The sequence below is a fragment of the Pseudophryne corroboree genome, chromosome 6 (genome assembly GCF_028390025.1).
Source record: "Pseudophryne corroboree isolate aPseCor3 chromosome 6, aPseCor3.hap2, whole genome shotgun sequence".
NCBI lineage: Eukaryota > Metazoa > Chordata > Amphibia > Anura > Myobatrachidae > Pseudophryne > Pseudophryne corroboree.
In genome coordinates, this window is record NC_086449.1 from 798706505 (window position 1) to 798728110 (window position 21606).

Consider the following 21606-nt stretch of genomic DNA (forward strand, 5'->3'; position numbering starts at 1 on the left):
ATCATGACGTTTCCCGGTGTGGGGGAGGGGGGCTTAATGATGTCATAGCCCGCCCCCGCCCCCTGAAGTCTCCTGCAGTGTCTCCTCTTCCGGGCTTCTCCCAGAGAGGAGACATTTAAAGTCGCCAAGTATGCTGTGATGTAATGCTGTATGTACTCTTTGATGGCCACTGGAGACTGTGTTTACTGTATGGCAGTTACTGGGATGCTCTGTTTACTGTATGGTGGTCATTGGGATGGTATGTTTACTGTACAGTGGTCACTGGGATGCTGTTTACTGTATGGCTGTCACTGGGATGCTCTGTTTAATGTACAGTGGTCATTGGGATGCTATGTTACTGTACAGTGGTCATTGGGATGCTATGTTTACTGTACAGTGGTCACTGGGATGCTGTTTACTGTATGGCTGTCACTGGGATGCTGTTTACTGTATGGCGGTCACTGGGATGCTATTTACGGTATGGCTGTCACTGGGATGCTGTTTACTGTATGGCTGTCACTGGGATGCTCTGTTTACTGTATGGTGGTCATTGGGATGCTATGTTTACTGTACAGTGGTCACTGGGATGCTATTTACTGTATGGCTGTCACTGGGATGCTGTTTACTGTATGGCTGTCACTGGGATGCTCTGTTTACTGTATGGCTGTCACTGGGATGCTGTTTACTGTATGGCTGTCACTGGGATGCTCTGTTTACTGTATGGCTGTCACTGGGATGCTGTATACTGTATGGCTGTCACTGGGATGCTCTGTTTACTGTATGGCTGTCACTGGGATGCTGTATACTGTATGGCTGTCACTGGGATGCTCTGTTTACTGTATGGCTGTTACAGGGATACTCTGTTTACTCTATGATGGTGACTGACTTCTGGCTGTGTTTCTTTATACTGTTTCTATAGTACAGAAATGTCCTCATACATCTTTGCTGCAGTCACACCAAACCACCCCCTCTGGCATGCCAGGTCGCGTAAGAATATTCTAGTACTGGGCATCTTTTTTGATGAAAGCGCATCTTAATTGCTATGCAATGCGGCTAGGACGCACAAGGAGACTGTGCTGATTAATTTAATCTATGACACTTGTATACAGTATCTGTATGCGGCTGAGTATCTGAATCAATACACAAAGTGCTACAATGCAGCAGCCGCAGCTCTTTCCCAATACAAGTTCTGTTCTGCTCCGTATACAGACTCAGTCACACACAATATACAAGTATCATATATCACATTAATCAGCGCAGTCTCCTGGTGCGTCCTAGTCGCACTGCGTTGTGACCAGGATAAGACGTTCACACCTGATACTATATAGCACAACTGTTACACTGCAGCCCCAGCACCTGTACTGGTTTATAATCATTTAGAACTGTGGAAGTAGTATTAAACACATTACCAAGGGGTCTGTGTTCTCCGTGGGTTTATCGTGTCTCTGTTATTAAACAAAACACACACAGAAATGTTTCTCTTGTGAGGAAGAGCAATATCTCGCCAAGACAAACCATAAAGTCCAACTATGGTCCCATCACTCAGCATCTGTCATCACGGGCTCACCTATACTTCCCCTTCCCGTTCTCTAAAGCAGCAGTGCCACTTGGAAGGCTGTGCACGTTGGTTAAAATGAACTGTGAAAATCAGTATTCTAAAAGTAATAAAAGATCTGAATGAACCTGCAAGCTTTCTATTATTATTATTATTATTATTATTATTATTATTATTATTATTTGTATGTGTCTTTATTGTTTGTTTGTATGTGTTGTGGCTGTTTGTACCTCACCAGGAATTTAAGCTATTTACGTTGAGTCTTTGGGCCTAAATTCAGACCTGATCACAGCAGCAAAATTGTTCTCTAACGGGCAAAACCATGTGCACTGCAGGTGGGGCAGATGTAACGTGCAGAGAGAGTTAGATTTGGGTGGGTTATTTTGTTTCTGTGCAGGATAAATACTGGCTGCTTTATTTTTACACTGCAATTTAGATTTCAGTTTGAACACACCCCACCCAAATCTAACTCTCTCTGCACATGTTACATCTGCCACACCTGCAGTGCACATGGGGGGTAATTCTGAGTTGATCGCAGCAGGATTTTTGTTAGCAATTGGGCAAAACCATGTGCACTGCAGGGGGGGCAGATATAACATGTGCAGAGAGAGTTAGATTTAGGTGTGGTGTGTTCAATCTGCAATCTAATTTGCAGTGTAAAAATAAAGCAGCCAGTATTTACCCTGCACAGAAACAAAATAACACACCCAAATCTAACTCTTTCTGCACATGTTATATCTGCCTCCCCTGCAGTGCACATGGTTTTGCCCAATTGCTATCAAAAATCCTGCTGCGATCAACTTGGAATTACCCCCTTGGTTTTGCCCAACTGCTAACAAATTTGCTGCTGCGATCAGGTCTGAATAAGGCCCTTAGCCTAGTGAGCTTCCCTGTCACAATGCTAAGCTCCACCCATTGCTATAGCAACACCCTGCCCCCAACCCCCCATGTTACTGATGTGTCCAAATACGCATACTGTATCTACAAATCGCGCCAAATAGCTCCGTTTAGCGCACCGCAGACATGGGACTGAATCACAGCCACTAGCCATCCACACACAAAGCTGATGTTCACTTAGTTAAGTGATTTTTTGTAACTGCGCATGCGTGAAAATTTCTATAAGTTCCTACGGTGCGCACGTTACGCAGTGTGTCCGTACAAAGGTAAGGAATGCTGTGGAAAAGTGATGGCTGTTCCTGGCCTGTGGCGAGAAATTAACGTAAATATAGTCGCTACTGCTGCGTTCAGTCTGCGTAGCCATAGGCCAACCCCGACAGTTATAATCTATGGCGATTTATCAACAGATTTCATTAGTGCTCCATTTCTATATGTGCTACATGAACCTACCTTATAAAAATCACCAGGACGGCAAATCAGGGAATCTACAGTAAATCTGTGCCACCCTAAGCGCCAAGGCATCTGCGTCCCACTCAACAGAGGACTCACATCTGATCTGAAGGAGAATCTGCAAAAGGCAAATAGAAAGTATGAAATTCTGGTACAAGCATTTAGGAAGTTTGCAAAATAAAAAAAATATACTGTATACGGGTCACTATATATATATATATATATATATATATAGTGCGTTCGGAAATTTCGCACCATCTCGTCGCTGACCGGCGATCTCCGTGGCTGCGGTCTGTCGCGTCTGCGCATTGCGGTGCATATGCACGCGCAGTTCAGATGTGATCGCAGGCTGTGAGAAAACCCAGCCTAGCGATTAGATCTGAATTATCCCCTTGGGTTGCATTACTAATTTTAACTTAACATGTACAGCTAGATTTTTGCAGCACTGGATACACAATAACTATACACAGTCACAATACATGTGCACTACACAACATGGCTCTCATGCAGCAAGAAGAGAAAGGGGGTAATTCCAAGTTGATCGCAGCAGGAATTTTGGTAGCAATTGGCCAAAACCATGTGCACTGCAGGGGAGACAGATATAACATGTGCAGAGAGAGTTAGATTTGGGTGGGGTGTGTTCAATCTGCAATCTAATTTGCAGTGTAAAAATAAAGCAGCCAGTATTTACCCTGCATAGAAACACTATAACCCACCCAAATCTAACTCTCTCTGCATATGTTATATCTGCCCCCCCCCTGCAGTGCACATGGTTTTGCCCAACTGCTAAAAAAATTCCTTCTGCGATCAACTCGGAATGACCACCAAAGTTTATATTGGCAGCCAATAGGCTAGTACAGAGTTGGTCTAGTAGAACGGGCTCACGTCAAGCTCTGTGTACAGTGGAGGCCTTATCTCCAAAGACGTTACTAGACAAAATTCAGAAAGTGGCTACTAAACTGGAACATACTGCAACAAATTATATCAGGAAAAGCAACTAGATCTATAGTGTGGGATGTAAAAATGCCATTTTTGGAGGTTTGGCCACATTTCTCATTTGCACCAAGATCCAGAATGCAATGCTTGGACCAGACTTGCCTACTCTCCCGGAATGGCCGGGAGGCTCCCGAAAATCGGGTGACCCTCCCGGCCCCCCGGAAGAGCAGGCAAGTCTCCCGATTACAGGGGTCCCCCCCTGCCCGGCCGCCCACTTAGTGTGTAAAGTGGGCGGTCCGGGCAGGCGATGACGCGATTCTTGTTGAATAATTGCGTCATCATAGCCACGCCCCCTGCTGTATAATGCCGGTAATAGCGGCATTACCCGGGGGGGGGGGGGGGCGTACACAGGATGATCCCGTAGTCACGCCCCGGCCCGCCTCCGACACGCCCCTGGCCCGCCTACATCACGCCTCCGGTCCGCCCCCCTCTGCACTCACATCGCAGCCCGCCCCCCTGCCGAACCGACCTGGCTGCTCTCTCCCGGAGAGAGCAGCCATAAAGTCGGTAAGTATGGCTTGGACCCAGTAGGCAATGCCATCAGTATGGCCAGGGCGTGGTCACAGTGTGCCCAGGGGTGGTGTCAGTATACTCAGGGCGTGGCCACAGTATGCCCAGGGCGTGGCCACATTATGGGGGTGATTACGAGTTGATCGTAGCTGTGCACAGTTTGCTTTTCACAACTTGATAAACTGGATAAATGACTTGGCTGGAAGCAGGCGCGATCTCTGATACCCCGAGTTGGGCTTTTGTTTAATAGCAGTAATACTTAAATCATGCGGGAACTGCTGTTACTCTGCTTTTCGTGATGGAGAATTTTGATAAATACATTTATTACACTTTATAAATGAAATGGTTAAGAGGTCCACCTGCTGGACGGTGCCGAATTTATCAGGACTTCTGATTCTTATAACTGCTGAGCTCTCGGACACATAGAGGTCTAGTTACTAGGCATTGGAGATAAATAAAGTGGACGGAGATCAAGTACCAACCAATCAGCTCCCAACTGTCATTTTTCAAACACAGCCTGTGACATGGCAGTTAGGAGCTGATTGGCTGATACTTTACATACGTCCCTTTATTTCTCTCTAGGCTTTAGTACATAGACCCCGTCCCCCCAGTACATAAAATGGTTGCCACGGGCAACGTCTCCACTTTTTCTCGCTCCATGGCATGACACAGCAGCTCTGTAGACCAACACACGCAGGCGATACAAAACGTTACGTGTTCCAGACCCAACAACATGTTTAAAATGTAAAACTATTGCAGAATAAACCCTTCCCCTTAGCCGCCCAAACCATACAGATAATGCCCTATTTTTCATGAAGCCTGGTCCCGTTCTGAGCGGTCCTGCGGGACTACTAGTGGCTTTCAGCCTGTATTTCTATACAGCATTAACTACAGCTCGGTATCCGGACTCCAGGTCGACAGCACAAAGGTCGACAGCACAAAGGTCGACACACCTTAGGTCGACGCCAATTGGTCGACACACCTTAGGTTGACATGGACAAAATGTCGACATGGACAAAAGGTCGACAGGAACAAGGTCGACGTGGAAAAAGGTCGACATGAGTTTTTCACGATTTTTTTCTTTTTTTGAACCTTTTCATACTTAACGATCCACGTGGACTACGATTGGAATGGTAAAGTGTGCCGAGCGAAGCGGTAGCGGAGCGAAGGCACCATGCCCGAAGCATGGCGAGCGAAGCGAGCCATGCGAGGGGACGCGGTGCACTAATTGGGGTTCCCGGTCACTCTACGAAGAAAACGACACCAAAAAAACATAAAAAACTCATGTCGACCTTTTTCCATGTCGACCTTGTTCCTGTCGACGTTTTGTCCATGTCGACCTAAGGTGTGTCGACCAATTGGCATCGACCTAAGGTGTGTCGACCTTTGTGCTGTCGACCCTCAGTCCCAGACCCCTACAGCTCTACCCGGAGAGATCATATTTTGCCTGATGATGTAAATACTTTGCTGAAACGTTCAGACAAAACCATGCCTGCAGTAAAGTTAGCTGTAAAGCCAATGAATTAAGGTCACCTGTCAGCAGAAATCTCCGTCAGTCTGCAAGTTTAGTATAATTGCTAGATACAGAGCACCAGGACTTTGTCATATCCTGAATGATGGGGAAACTTTGGATGAGTAATGTCATATATAAACCTTTGAGAAATAGTATACAATCACTGATGTACAGTATTTATAGACTAGACTCAGATGAGCTCCACCTGAGTGCCCAGATGAGTCAAACATCTCCACAGCTGTCCCACCAAAGGGGTTTGATATTACATTTACAGAAACAACCGGAAGGATGCAAGTCAGGTCTGTAAATGCAAAATATAGACTAATAATAGCGCAGCAACACGTTACACCAGCAGCTGCACGGAGGACGGCAGCCCAGACGTCTAGCTCAGCCAGACGGTTATCTTGCAGGATTAAACGCTGCGCAGAACCTACACACCACAATAATAGGAGAAAATCCGAATGCTGCAGACTAACAGATAGAGGAGCAGAAGACCAACAGGATGAATACGCAGAAGGAAATTCAAGGGACCACTTCGATGACTGCAAAACACACCCCTTGGAAAACATTTGTATAAAGATCATTTTCTACATATTTCTATTAAAACTCAAGATTACTAACGATCTGCCAGTACTTGCTTTTACAAACCAATATATATTTTTAAGAAAGCATCTCTTGGGAATGACAGTGTCCTTGGTTTTTATTTTTTTTGCAGCAAGATAAAGGTATATATATATATAAAAGGTACCAAAGATTGGGGCAGATGTATTAAGCCTGGAGAAGGCATAAAGAAGTGTTCTGTACAATGGGGGTCATTCCGAGTTGATCGCTCGCTAGATGTTTTTAGCAGCCATGCAAACGCTATGCCGCCGCCCTCTGGGAGTGTATCTTAGCTTAGCAGAAGTGCAAACGGAAGGATCGCAGAGCGGCTACAAAATATTTTTGAGCCGTTTCAGAGTAGCTCCAGACCTACTCAGCGCTTGCGATCACTTCAGAATGTTCAGTTCCGGATTTGACGTCAAAAACACGCCCTGCGTTCGCCCAGCCACGCCTGCGTTTTTCCTGGCACGCCTGTGTTTTTTCAAACACTCCCAGAAAACGGTCAGTTGACACCCAGAAACGCCCACTTCATGTCAATTACTCTGCGGCCAGCAGTGCGACAGAAAAGCTTAGCTAGACCTTGTGTAAAACTACATCGGCCGTTGTGAAAGTACGTGGCGCGTGCGCGTTGCGCCGGATACGCATGCGCAGAAGTGCAGTTTTTTTTGCATCATCGCTGCGCAGCGAACATTTTCAGCTAGCGATCGACTCGGAATGACCCCCAATATTTTATTGTTTGATCAATGACAAATAAAGTATTTATCTTTTTTAAAGCAGTGATAAGTGTAAGGTGATAACGCACCAGCCAATCAGCTGCAATATGTAAATTGGATTGGCTGGTGCGTTTATCATCTTGCACTTATCACCGCTTTATCACTTCTTTATGCCTTCTCCAGATTAATACATCTGCCCCACTAGATGGTATAACAAAAAAATAAACAGCTTTGGCCAGTAGGTGGTGCTGTGGAGAATGCGGCATTAATTCCATTCATTCAGTTTATCGCAATCTGTATGATGTGATCTGTGTATATAACATGACTATGGAACCTGATTCACAGGAGAACACTACGGACTCCCCTTCCGCATCTTTGCATAACTGTTGCAGCAGGAGAGGGTTGCGTAAGAAGACGCCTCCTGCCGACCTCTCTGATCCGCTGCTGCGTCCAAAGACCCATCATCAGATCATCTGTGTGACCACTGGACATCTGAGTGACCATCAGCTCTCTCAGGATGTCCGGGAAAATCGTGCAGCCGGGACCACGTGAATCTGCGCGTCCAAGGATGCATTCACTGGCTTCAACATGCCAGCAAATGGGGCTGACATGCCACCAGTTTCTATGACGCTGTCCGACGCCGCTCCCAAGCGAAAGCAGCACATCAATCATCAAATATCGAATTTACGGACATCTCTGAATCATGCGCTATGTTTTTTTTGTAATCAGTCAAAATCCAGACATCAGTAGGTTTGGCCAATCGGCCATTAGTGGTGTCAAACATCGATAGAAAGTTTTTACATCGATGGCTGAGAACCAATGGTTTTCCACCATCGATGGTACAGATCCCTCCAATGTGAGTATCACTACGCGACCATCTTCATGGATTTTCCTTTGCACCCCATGGAGGTGCCCAGTGGCGCACGCAGGGGGGGGTTTCCAAGCACCCAGAAAAAACCCCTCCACAAAAAAAAAAATATATATATATATATTTATATATATATATATATATTTTTTTTTTTTTTTCTCTGCATGAGTATTATTAATGGCTGTCTAGCGTCCTCTGTAGCCTGCTGTCTTCCTAGTGACACTTGTAAGTGCTTAATAAAAGTTTACTTTATTTTAATTATAGTACATATCGCATAACATAAAGGGTCCCTTTATACTGAAAAATATTAGAGCACTAACTCTGCGTATTATATGGGCATTATATTTCTGTTACTTCTCAAACCAAATTATATTGGAATGTTATATACACAGCCTCCCAGAAACTAAAGTATATACACTCCTTATTCTTATATTCCTCTGATATCAAATATGCAATTGCTGATCCCTGTATTTTAATTCATTCCATGTTACTTAAATATCTTCATTTAAACCAGTTTGTTCCTCCTCTTGATTGAGATTATATAGATTTTGTTCAAATAATATGTTTTGCTGTAGTGTCTGGTCCCCACGGCAACCGCAAGTTTTTACATTTCTGTTATCTCAAATAAACCAGATTCCACATATACCTCATGAATCCAGGCCCACTACACAAAACCATAACTATATGGGGGTCATTCAGGCTGGATCGCTGCAGCTGCAGCGTTCGCAGCCTGAAGCCTAGTGTGGAGTGCGCTTGCGCACCCCGGAAGGCGCCGCGATCGCCTCTGCCTGATTGACAGGCAGAGACGGTCGCAGGGCGGGAGGGGGCGTGCCATGGGCGTTAGAACGCTGTTGGTGGGGACGTAGTCCGGACAACACAGGCGTGTCCGGACTGTTGCGGCGGCGGGCTGTGGCAACTGCAGCCGCTGCAACCCGGGACGCAGCGGGTAGCCGCAGGGATGTGCTCGGCGGATGCAAAAACATCGCCGCTGTGCGATGCTTTTGCACCTTTGTGGGGGGGGGGGGGGGTAGGGCCTGACATGTGGGGCGTCTCCCACATGTCAGAGAAACTGATCATAGATGTGATCTGAATTACCCCCATGGTCTGTATGCACTACGGCACTGAGTGCATTCAGGCAGCTGCAGTGTCTCCGTCTGAACGTGGAGTCTGTGGAAGCGGAGGTACGTCTGTGTAGGCAGCCACTACATTGGCACGCCAGCTACATTTCTATAACACGCCCACTCAATGGAGCATTTTTGCCAGACTGCGTGATAGCCAGGAACGGGCAGCACTTTTCCGCCACCTTTCTGATAACGTTGCCCCGAACGCAACAGCACCTCTGTGCGGACACTCGTAGGGTTTCCGAATTTTTAGGCATGCGCAAATAATCGCTCATCTACACTAACATCGGCATTTGGGTGGATTGCGTGCGTCTCTGAATTCAACGGTGCTCACTCCATGCTGCATCAGGCCCATAATGTCTTCCTCATTAGCTCTTATCCAGTAACCGGCGGACTGGAGAGTACGGAAATGATTGCGCTACTGTTTGGTGCCAGCAGCGAGTGCTCAATACCATACGCTGCTGATCGTGCAGAACCATCAAGCTCTGATGTCCCGTACAGCCTCAGTACCCCGCAACATACATTTCCACCATGGCTTCACAATAGTGAAAAAGACGTATGCATGTCCTCCAACCATTGATGGTTAGCAACCAATGGCCAATGGCTTTGCCTCCTCCAAAGAACCCATTGACGTGAGGCAACGATAGGTTCTTTGGGTCTAGGTGCAGGAAGTATGGACCATAGCCATGCTCCCTGTGGCCCACAGCCTGGGCCAAAGCAGGGATGTTCATCAATGGGTGCAAACCATTGATAGTTCAAGCCATCTATGTTAACCCCCAACGGCACCATCAATGGTTAATCCACTAATGGTGATCCCTAGAAAGAGGTGCTTCGTAAGTCTCCTACTATTTCAAAGCAGAACTAGCCAATCAGGGAATGTAAACATTTGATTGACCTATTACGAGGCCAGTGATAATTTAAATACCGAGGATTGCAAATAGGATCGGAACAGTGTATCGCTGGGCACCATAGTAAAATGTGGGCAGAGTCCAGTTGACACCGCGCTAATCTCCATGCCCCCACTCTGACCTCAAAGACTTAATGTTGAGTCAATATGGCGAGTTAGCCTATAAGACGCCATTCGTCCGATGTTTCAGGTGCTATCTGGTGGTTAAAAAGCTCACTAACCAAAGACAGGTGTAAACGTGTCCTGAATCTCACTGAAATAATCACACAGATTCAAAATTTGTACCCCAGGAATGCCAAAATGCGGGGGTCCGAGCAAAAGAAGGAGCTTCAGGAAAGGACCCCCTTATAGGAAACATTGCCTTTTTGTTGCTAGCTTTTTGCATATTCAGGAATAGATTACATAGGTAACAATATGTTTAGTAATTAACGCAAAACTATAGCGAACCCCCTTTTAGAGAGCCTCTTGGGTGTTCCAGACTGTACGAGATCACCTACAGATACAGTAGTTGTTGAAGAGAGTGTTAATATAAAGAGTCACGTTCTCGCGCCGTTATTAATAATTCTATGTCACGCTCTAGAGATTTTTATTCCAACTCTGACATTTTTAACAGCTGTACAGTAATACTTGGTGTATTTAACAGAGTGATAATGAGTGAGCCTGAGGCGCACAGAATAAGCCGGGAAAATAAATGTATTACATAGGACATTTCCCGGGATGGCGAAGGGGTCTCTACAGGGCACAGCCTGGCAGCATAGGACAATACAAGGAGCAACGCCGAAACTTCACATGACAACGTGATTGGACGCTGGGGGGATGCGTTCTGTGTCGCCCTCATACAGAGAAACATTTACTGCTAAAGGCTTAAGATCGTCTTCAGCCAACAAGGTATATACCTGATTCTTGGTTGCTACAGGTGATCCCTGCAAAAAGCAATTTAAGTAGTGTTGAATTTTAAAGGGCCAATAAACCCTCCTAAAATTAAACTTTCGTATATGGGGGGTAATTCCAAGTTGATCGCAGCAGGATTTTTGTTAGCAATTGGGCAAAACCATGTGCACTGCAGGGGAGGCAGATATAACATGTGCAGAGAGAGTTAGATTTGGGTGGGGTGTGTTCAATCTGCAATCTAATTTGCAGTGTAAAAATAAAGCAGCCAGTATTTACCCTGCACAGAAATAAAATAACCCACCCAAATCTAACTCTCTCTGCACATGTTATATCTGCCTCCCCTGCAGTGCACATGGTTTTGCCCAATTGCTATCAAAAATCCTACTGCGATCAACTTGAAATTACCCCCATGAAGTATGAAGGCAAATAGGACGGCTCAACCTTACCCTTATTTTCCATGACATTTTCCAATTATCTATCCCTTCATTAAAGACTACTCAAGCTATACCCGAAAACGAAACCTCCAATCCCCGTTACGCTCTCGCGGTGATCTGGACTTTCAAGTCATGACAAGGGGATATATTACAATAGCGGAGATGGCTCAACCCTGCAAAGATGAGAAGTTGCCCATAGCAACCAATGAGTCTAGCTATCATTTATCAAGTACATTCTATAAAATGACAGCTAGAGACTAACTGGTTACTATGGCAACTTCTCCACTTTTTTCCCCAAAGCTTCACACGTAGCCTCTGGAGGCGGGGAGCTTCCAGGGGTGAGAAACCATTTGGTCACACCCTTCTTTCCACATGTGCAGCCTGGTAAATTGTCTGGTCAGTATAGCTTCCAAGCATCACTCAGCCTGTAGCTGTTGCTATACTCCAACCAGGAGTAGGCTGAACTGCGGCCCAGAATTTCTCATGCTGGACACACACTGGCCGATATATTGTGGACTGATTGGCGGGTGTGTACACCTGATATGCCTGTGAACAAAATCATTCAAAGACATATCTGATCGGCCATGCAGCACAGCCAATGCACATACATTTGAAAGATGCAGTATATAGGTGCATCTGCATGTGTGTACGGGCAACCCGCCGACCACCCATACCCTGGCTGCAGGGAGCGACAACACTGACATCACAGCTGGGCGGGCAAATTTAAATGCCTGTCCAGATTGTGATGTCTAGCCCGACATACTGAGTGGCCGTTTGGCAGATGTGTATCGCTTACCTAATCGTCCTCTCTGTCGGCACGAGGTAGGGTCGGCAGACAAATCTTTTAAGTGTGTACCCAGCCTCACCGTGCATAGAAGAGAGATACAATTTCTATAATTGTATGACTTTCTAAACTGAAAAAAAAGAGTGAATTACTATATTATACAGGATATTGAGTTTCATATTCGACTGGTGGCCTTGGGCAGTGGCAAACGCGGGATTTCTAAAGGGGGGTTTCCAAATGCAATCTGCAAATATCCCATACTGCGAAACATAGAATACAGTATAGATGTATCAAACATATTTAAATAATATAAATAAGATAAGTGGTCAGGAAAAGGTTAAACATACTATAATAAATAAATGCACTTTCTAAGCACACATTCTCCCACCTTATGGTAAGGCTCCTGTATCTTCTTTCTGGTAGCTACTCTTTGGTCCAGTGCACTGAATGAGGGCTCAGAACCACACACACAGCAAACTTGATAGAAAAAGATGCTACCACTGGGCATGTGCGACAGCTCTATTAATCTTATTATATACCATTGGTATTGTCATAATTTGCCAGTTACCAAGAGGATGGGGGTTTCTGGGCAATCGGAAACCCCCCTGCGTTTACCTAAGTTGGGGTTCTACTTACTAAGCCTTGGACGGAGATAAAGTACCAGCCAACCAGCTCTTAACTGTCATTTTTCAAACACAGCCTATGACATGGCAGTTAGGAGCTGATTGGCTGGTACTTCATCTCCATCCACTTTATCTCTTTCTATTGCTTAGTAAATAGACCCCTTATGGCACATTGTAGAAACCTTGCCAGCCTGGCACCTTTTCTACCACACATGGCTCAGGCATGGCATTACCTTTAAAATAATAGAACGCGCAGCTGCCGCCATCTGTTGCGAAGAACAGATTATCTCCAAAAACAAACAGTGATAACAGGCGGTCCGGAGTCCTAGAACCTTTAAAAAATCACTACAGGTAAACAATTAAACCCACAAAGGTGATGTCAACCAGAGAATATTCACCAGGTAAACAGAAATAACTAACCATTAATCTACAGTCTGGAGTCATCTAAGGACAGAAAGTAACTATCACTCCAATGGTTAAGGGGACATGTACTCTGTGTAAGGCTGATTAAAAGTCATTTATTTATAACTTTTGCTCACTTTTAATTTCTTTTTTGCATACTCTATGGTATTGTGAAAGCTGCAGTACTGTGGTAAAATGAAACATCCTCCCTATGAACCTGGAATACAGTAGCGCCACCTAGTGACCACATATTCCTGATAATAAGGCCGCACTTTTGCAGCCTTGAATAAAACCTATCCACATGCGGACAGGACCAATCAATCAACCAACAAAAGGATCAGAGTTTAATTTGACAACAGACATGCAAGGACAAAGTGCTCAGACCCATTCACTTGTTTTCCTTAAGATAAAAAATACAACTGGCAAGTTATAATGAAGGTTCACAGTGAATCGGTTGCTTACCCTCGTTATCTTTTATTGTAAGGGCTAGGCTGAAGAACAAAATGATGAAGAAACCCATGGGACTGAGTCATGTTTGTAAGTGATGCAAAAAAGCGAACTGGACAAAACCATGCTGCAGAGAGATTTAGATCAGGTGGGGCAGATGTAACATGTGCAGAGAGATTTAGATTTGGGTGGGGTGTGTTCAAAATGCAATCTAAATTGCAGTGTAAAAATGAAGCTGTATAACATTTGTGGGCTACATGCAAAAAGAAGCAAGTATATACCCGGCCTGCACAGCAACATGTAAATGTATTTGCTCCCCTTGCATGGCAACATGGTTTGTTCCAGACACAAAGTTACTGGCTTTTTTTGCTTTACTTATAAACATGAACCAGGCCCCATGTACAGCAATCTGCCAATTACCTCACACACAGGTAAGCGGCCTTTATTAGGCAACTACATTTTCAGTGCCACCGGATAGTGAAACCAATTGGCAAGTTCATTATGAATCGGGCAATATTTTTAGCATCATAGCAGAGAGGAAATGGTGCAAAAATATTTGAATCACAAACGTCCGAACGATATATCGTGCATCATTAGGTTGTTTGGTCTTTAACGATATACAGTATATGTATACAGGGCCGGTTCGAGCCCTCTCCGTGCCCCGGGCGGGAAATGGGGGTGTGGCTTAATACAGGGGGCGTGGCCAGTTACGCCCCCTGTACAGTAGTAGCGCCGCTTAAATGCTGAGCGGTGCGCGATGACGTCATCGCGCACCGCACAGCAAAAGGTCCTCTCCACGAAGGGAAACTAGACGCGTAGCGTCTAGTTCCCTTCGTGGAGAGGATCTTTGCTGTGCGGTGCGCGATGAGGTCATCGCACACCGCTCAGCAAAGGTCCTCTCCACGAAGGGAAACTAGACGCTACGCGCCTAGTTCCCTTCACAGGAGACACAGCCGCACAGCCGGGGGACACAGCAAGCAGCGGAGGGCACAGCAGTGGCGGATCTTGCCATGGTGCGGCGCCTTCCGGAAGGCGGCGCCCCGGGCAAAAGTCCTGCTTGCCCGTGGCAAGATCCGCTACTGTATGTATATATATATATATGGGTGTAGTATGGTATGCCAGCGGCCGGGCTCCCGGCGACCAGCATACCGGCGCCGGGAGCCCAACCGCCGGCATCACGATAGCGTGGCGAGCCCCTTGCGGGCTCGCTGCGGGCACGGTGGCGCGCTACGTGCAGCACGCTATTTATTCTCCCTCCAGGGGGGTTGTGGACCCGAACGAGGGAGAAAATCTGTCGGTATGCCGGCTGTCGGGATTCCGGACCCGGTATACTGTGCGCCGGGATCCCAACAGTTGGCATACTGAAGACCACCCATATATATATATATATATATATATATCGGGCAGTGCGTACACACTGAACGGTTTGCTTAAAATTGTTGATGATATCAGATTGAGCTACGTGCACGACCAACCTGAAGACCCCACGAGCGTCTGACGGGCGTAAACACTATGGGGGAAATTTACTAAGCTCCCGATTTTGACCGAGATGCCGTTTTTTCATCAAAGTGTCATCTCGGTAATTTACTAAGCAATAATCACGGCAGTGATGAGGGCATTCGTAATTTTTTGCAAGTCCAAGAAAAAAATTACGAATGAATACACCATCGGTCAAAACGCGGCTGTTTAAGTATGAATCTCGGTAATTTACTAAGAAGTGCAAAGCAAAAAAAAAAAAAAACACTGCCGTGAAAAATTACAACTCGTAAAAAAGTGCTAAAAAAAACCAGACCTACTTTTTTTTTCCGTGATTGGATAGGCATGCAGGGATCCATGAGATCCGTGCATGTATATCAGTGGGAAGGGGTTGGAAAGTTGTTATTTTATTAAAAAAAATTGCGTGGGGTCCGATCCTGGTTGCAGAAATATGGGGAAAAAATTGACAGGGGTTCCCCCATATTTAAGCAACCAGCATCGGGCTCTGCGCCTGGTCCTGGTTCCAAAAATACGGGGGACGTCACCGTTGAGCAGAAAGTTCCCACCATTGGTTACAATGGAGCGCATAGGCGCTACATTGTAACACTGCCGTGTGCCGCCTGTCACTCAGTACAGGAGCACACAGCCGATCAGGAGAGTGCTACAACGTGGCACTCCCTGATTGGCTGAAGAAACCCACTTAGACATCAGTCAGAGTGGGTTTCTGGCAGTCGGGAAAAGGGGATCCATGTGCAAACATGGGTCCCCTTTTAGTGCGTGGCTCGGGTGTCCGTTTTGTTATTTTTTTCAAGTACGTGGATTACAAATGGATGCCCCGAGGACCCTGGGACCCGCGATCTGGTGAGTAGAATTTATTCAACAGGTACCCCTTGGATTCTACTGGAGAAGAGGACCGACCTGCGTGTGAACATAAGGTAAGTATGTGTATATGTTTGTGTGGATGTATGTAATAAATCTTTACTTTCACGGTGTGTGTGTGTTGTCTTTTTTTGGGTATTTTTTTAGTAGTAGTACTACAGGTACCAGCGGGCCCGTTTTTCCGTCGCATGCTGGTACTTGTGGTTCTCCAAGTACCAGCATGCGGGGGAGGCTTGCAGGGCCTTGTAGTACTGCAACTAAAAACAATATCTTTTCATTATCACAAAAGGCTATCAGCCTCCCCATCCGCAGCCCATTGGATGGGGGGGGACAGCCTCGGGCTTCACCACTGGCCCTTGGGTGGCTGGGGGGGGGGACCCCTTGATTGAAGGGGTCCCCACTCCCCCAGGGTACCCCGGCCAGGGGTGACTAGTTGGATTTTTGATGCCACGGCCGCAGGGCACTATATCAAAGTGACCCCCGGCTGTGGCATTATCTGTCCAGCTAGTGGAGCCCGGTGCTGGTTTTAAAAATACGGGGGACCCCTACTCTTTTTGTCCCCCGTATTTTTGGAACCAGGACCAGGCGCAGAGCCCGATGCTGGTTGCTTAAATATGGGGGAACCCCTGTCAATTTTTCCCCCATATTTCTGCAACCAGGATCGGCTCAAAGAGCCCGAGGCTGGTTATGCTTAGGAGGGGGGACCCCACGCAATTTTTTTTAATAAAATAACAACTTTCCCACCCCTTCCCACTGATATACATGCACGGATCTCATGGATCCCTGCATGCCTATCCAATCACGGAAAAAAAAAGTAGGTCTGTTTTTTTTTAGCACTTTTTTACGAGTTGTAATTTTTCACGGCAGTGTTTGTTTCTTTTTTGCTTTGCACTTCTTAGTAAATTACCGAGATTCATACCATGGACTTGCAAAAAATTACGAATGCCCTCATCACTGCCGTGATTATTGCTTAGTAAATTACCGAGATGACACTTTGATGAAAAAACGGCATCTCGGTCAAAATCGGGAGCTTAGTAAATTTCCCCCTATGTGTCTAGTGAATGATTCGTCATTCTGATCAGTCGGAAAACTACCAATTTTTCAAAAAATCGTCTAGTGTGTACCCAGCTTATGAAGTAGAAAGAACAAGCCTTAAAACAATCACATGGTGAGGCAAAATGGGTCCTCATGAGGCGAAACGCGTCATCACAGACTTACCCGGCCCACTTTATGATTCAAATCACGTTATGAAGCCTCACCATACTCTTCTCCAGGGATGAAGGTATAAAAAGTGGATAATTCTGATTGTAACGTTGCACTTCATAAATAGCCTGACTTCTAGTAAAGTCTAATGCTGGGTACACACTGGCCGATATATATCGTCCGTTCTACTGAACAGCTGATATATCTCAGGTCCATTGGCCAGTGTGTACCAATGATATGTCTATGAACGCCGTCGTTCACAGACATATCGCGCTGGCCCTGCAGCACAGCCGCTGACCAATATATCTACAGACATATTGGTACATCGTTGTGTGTGTACGGGTGGTCAGCCCGTACACATGCTGCAGCAGTCGGCGGTGACTGACAGCTGAACTGGGCAAGCGCATGTAAATGCTCGCCAAGTTCGTGACGTCAGTCCTGACGGATCGGGCAGTGTGTACGCACAACACACTGCCCAATCCACCTATAGATATATCTGCAGATCCATTGATCTGCAGATATATCTACAAGTGTGCACCCAGCTTAAGATTTTGTCATTCTTTACGCCCACACACAAACAATACGATCCCCTCCCATAAACAACATATAACTCTGCGGCACAGCAATCAGCACAGTCGGAAAAAAAATTTCTATACATTACTGTGGTGGCTAGAAGAAACTATTCACCGCTTCAGCGTTATTCAGATCTTATTTTCCTACAGAATCCAAAAAGATTTATTTTAGACCAGTTACCGCTGAAAAACATGAAATACTAATATCAAATGAAATGACAATGGGTTCTATGTACTAAGCCTTGTGTGAGATAAAGTACCAATCAATCAGCTCCTGTTGTCACGATCCGGGTATCTGGACTCCATTACCTGCCTTTCAGATGTCTCCTGAGGCTCGCTCAGCGTTCCAAGGCCGGATCTCATCTGTGTCCACATACTGCACATTCCTCCTGTCACGCTGAGATGCTGTCACAGCGGCGCCATGTTTGAATCCTGCAGGGCGTCTCCCGTCCTCCGCGGCCTCCGCTCCTGTGTTATAGGTGAAGGTTGTCAGTGTGGTGTTCCATGCCTGCCGCGGCCTCCGTTGTCATCCACGAGTATCAGCATACATTTCTCAGTCTGGCGTCTCCTGTCCTCTGCGGCCGGCGCCGCCATTGCAGTTATGTTTCCACATGGTTTCCTAAACCAGTTTTCCCTCCAAGTTCTAACATGGGCGCAGCCATGTTGGATTCAATCACATGTTTCAGTTCCTCCAATCCACTGCCTGGAAATCTGCATAATTGCCCAGCCAATACCTGCATTGCTGCAGGTATAAGTATCCTGTGCCTGGGCCAGCAAATGGTCAGTGCTTTGTTTGTCATACCTTGTTCCAGTCTCTCTCCTGTGGTTGTGGTTCCAGCTCCTGTCTCCAGCATCCACTAAAGAGACCCGCACCTGCCTACCATCCTGCGATGCAGCCTGACTCTGCAGTCCTCCGTGGCTGATCCAGTTTCCAACTTCCAGCTATTTCATCTGCTTCCAGCAGTATCCACTACCACCGGTAATCATCCTTCAACTCCTCTGTTTCCACGCTCCCTAGCATCTTACTATATTCACTCCGTGTTTCATCACCTGGCTGGTTCCACCCAGCATTCATTCAGTGACTTTATCATCTGGCTGATTCCATTCCGCATCCACTCCGTGTCTTACCACCTGGCTGGTTCCATCCAGCAATTACAACAGCTGATTCAAGTTACCAGCTTCATCTGTTCCATCTACTGGCATGTTCCTTGGATATCTTCACTACTACAGCCAGGCCTGGTAAGGTTATTCCATCTAAGGACTGTAACAGCTGTTCTTACCTACCAGTGTCCTGTGTAACCATTTCATGGTCAGAGTGCTCCAGGAATCATATTATTTATCATTGCCATTATTTACCGTGAATGCTGTTTGTTTACACGGAGTCTGTTAATAAACTTTTATTTTGACTTTTACCTGGTTGTCATGGTCACACCTTCGGGTTTCCTTTTAACACTTACATGTCCAGGGGTCTGATTAAACCTCCCCGGTTTAAGTTCCTCTCAGCCCCTACAACTGAGGCTTTCTCCTGTCAGCCAAAACCCTCAGTTGTGACACCTGTCATTTATTAAATATGTAACATGGCAGTGTTACATGGCAGTGTTTGAACTCGTTGGGTTCCCGCGCGCTGCCCACCACAGCTGCAACAAACATGCCAGGAAATCCTGGCCTCGTCCCTGCCCAACGGAGGCCGCTGCAGCCCCCAAACAGCATCAGACTGTCAACCACTGATAGTCTGATGCCATACTGTGGCAAAAAAAACATCGGCTAATGCAACGGGACCTGAATCAGGCCCCGGGAGCGGGTTAGAGGGGGTGCACGCCCAGCTCCCGCTGCGCATTTCTGACCTTGGCACAGACCATACACGATTATTATATAGATAGACTCACAATTTGTGTAGAATTCCCCTGGAGTATCAGGCAGGCGTACCGCCCTCCCGAATCCTGTCCTCTTCATCAGTGAAGAGGGCCGGGGGGGGGGGGGGGGTCTGTGACGAGGCTATTTGCTGTTCGATACTTATCCCTGATAACTAGAAAACCCGGCAATAAAACACACAAATTAAATGCATTTTTATTTCCTCCTACCAACCGTGACTCAACATTGTGTTGAGTATACAGGAAAGGATTTACTATAAACAGTAGATGAGGCAAACCACATGGCAGTGACAGTTCATCAGCTGTTTATAGCGCAGATCCTCCCATCAAGTCACAAGGAGTTAATGGGGGAGGCTGATGGAGCAGTGATGAGTTTGACCATAGATGACCTCAACCGACCATAGATGACCTCAACCGACCATAATGACCTTAACCGACCATAGATGACCTCAACCGACCATAGATGACCTCAACCGACCATAGATGACCTCAACCGACCATAGATGACCTCAACCGACCATAATGACCTTAACCGACCATAGATGACCTCAACCGACCATAGATGACCTCAACCGAACAATCTCTAAAAACAGTCATTATATTGTACTGACTTTGAGAGTTTACTTTGGTTAGACGACACATTTTGTAATTGTTATTTTTTTTAAAAGTGCCGATAACAGAATATATTGAATGTACTATAGAATATAACCCTCAGTGGTGGAACTCAGGGCTTGATTCAGAGATGGACGCGTATGTTCCAAGACGGTCTTGCAACGACGGTCGCAGAGAGGATGGATTCCATAGCGAGTGACAGGCAGGGGACGTTTGTGCACGGTAACGAGACATGTTGCAACTGTTTTCGGGGGCGTGTCTCAGCTTGCGACTGTGATCCCGTACGCAGTTGCAGTGGCTCCAACGTCTTATTGCCAGTGGCCATGCTTTGCTTGCAAATCAGGATCAGACCGAGTGTGACCAGGGAAAGTCAGCACACGTCTGTCATTCCGTACCTCCCAACATTTATATGCGGACAATCTAAACCCATGACCAAAACGGCATGCGATCCCGAGCACCGGTCACATGACCGCATCCCATTCCAGCAGGGGTGTCTAACGTTTCTGAAGCACCTGGCCATTCCTAATTCCCTCCCCTAAAAAACCACATAGATAGCTGGGTTGTGCGGTATCAGTACATAGCACGCTGCATGGGAAATTAGGGAAGATGAGCTACGCAAATTGGGGCAGTACTCACTCTGCATCAGCCCTTATATGTATATACAATTAAATAAATCATTGCAATGCTGTTTGTGCTGATTAACCCTTGTGCTGGACAGCGGCGTCCGTCCGATAAGAACATCTGGGCTAGCCTTTTATCTTCTCTCTCACTGCTGTTAGTTGACGGGCGCCGAGTGATTACCATCTGTTATGTTACATGTCGTACACTAGGCCCCTTCTAACCCAGCCAGCCCTATTACAAGAGATTATCCATAATAGTGGTGGGCTGCCCTTAATCTTGGTGCTATTTAATATATCAGAGAGAGAGAGAGGGGAGGGGGGGGGGGGCAGCTAAGCCTATTCTGACCTTTTCAACGCCGAGCTTGCAATATTTGCATTGCAGCATAGCACATTTCAGTAATTTTACTCACAGCCATGCTTGGTGTTATTGTACATTTAACAGGGGGATGGTTCCTCTTTTAAAAATGAATTTAAGTGGGACGTGGTCATGTGATCGATGGTCAACATGCCGACGCTGGAATCCCGAACGATCTCTATGCCGCGTGACGGAATGCCAACACACAGGGTCTATTCCCACTCAAGCCCACAAGCATACCTCCCAACGTGACCCTTTCCAGGAGGGACAGAATGCTCTGCTACTGAACTTCCCTCTTAATGTATGATTGCTATCACCTGTGCTGAAA

General features: G+C 46.3%; 1 protein-coding gene across 5 annotated transcripts in view; it reads right to left on the reverse strand.

The window, feature by feature from the left end:
• Positions 1–21606, reverse strand: part of PRR5 (proline rich 5) — a 172822-nt gene that overhangs the window by 102390 nt on the left and 48826 nt on the right. For 4 of the 5 annotated variants that reach the window (XM_063928909.1, XM_063928908.1, XM_063928905.1 and 1 more), the window contains exon 2: positions 2882–2999. The gene's annotated coding sequence lies outside the window, so the exon portion shown is untranslated. Of the gene's footprint in view, positions 1–2881; positions 3000–13705; positions 13788–21606 lie in introns of those variants that run through there. The other variant, XM_063928906.1, reaches the window with a different exon arrangement.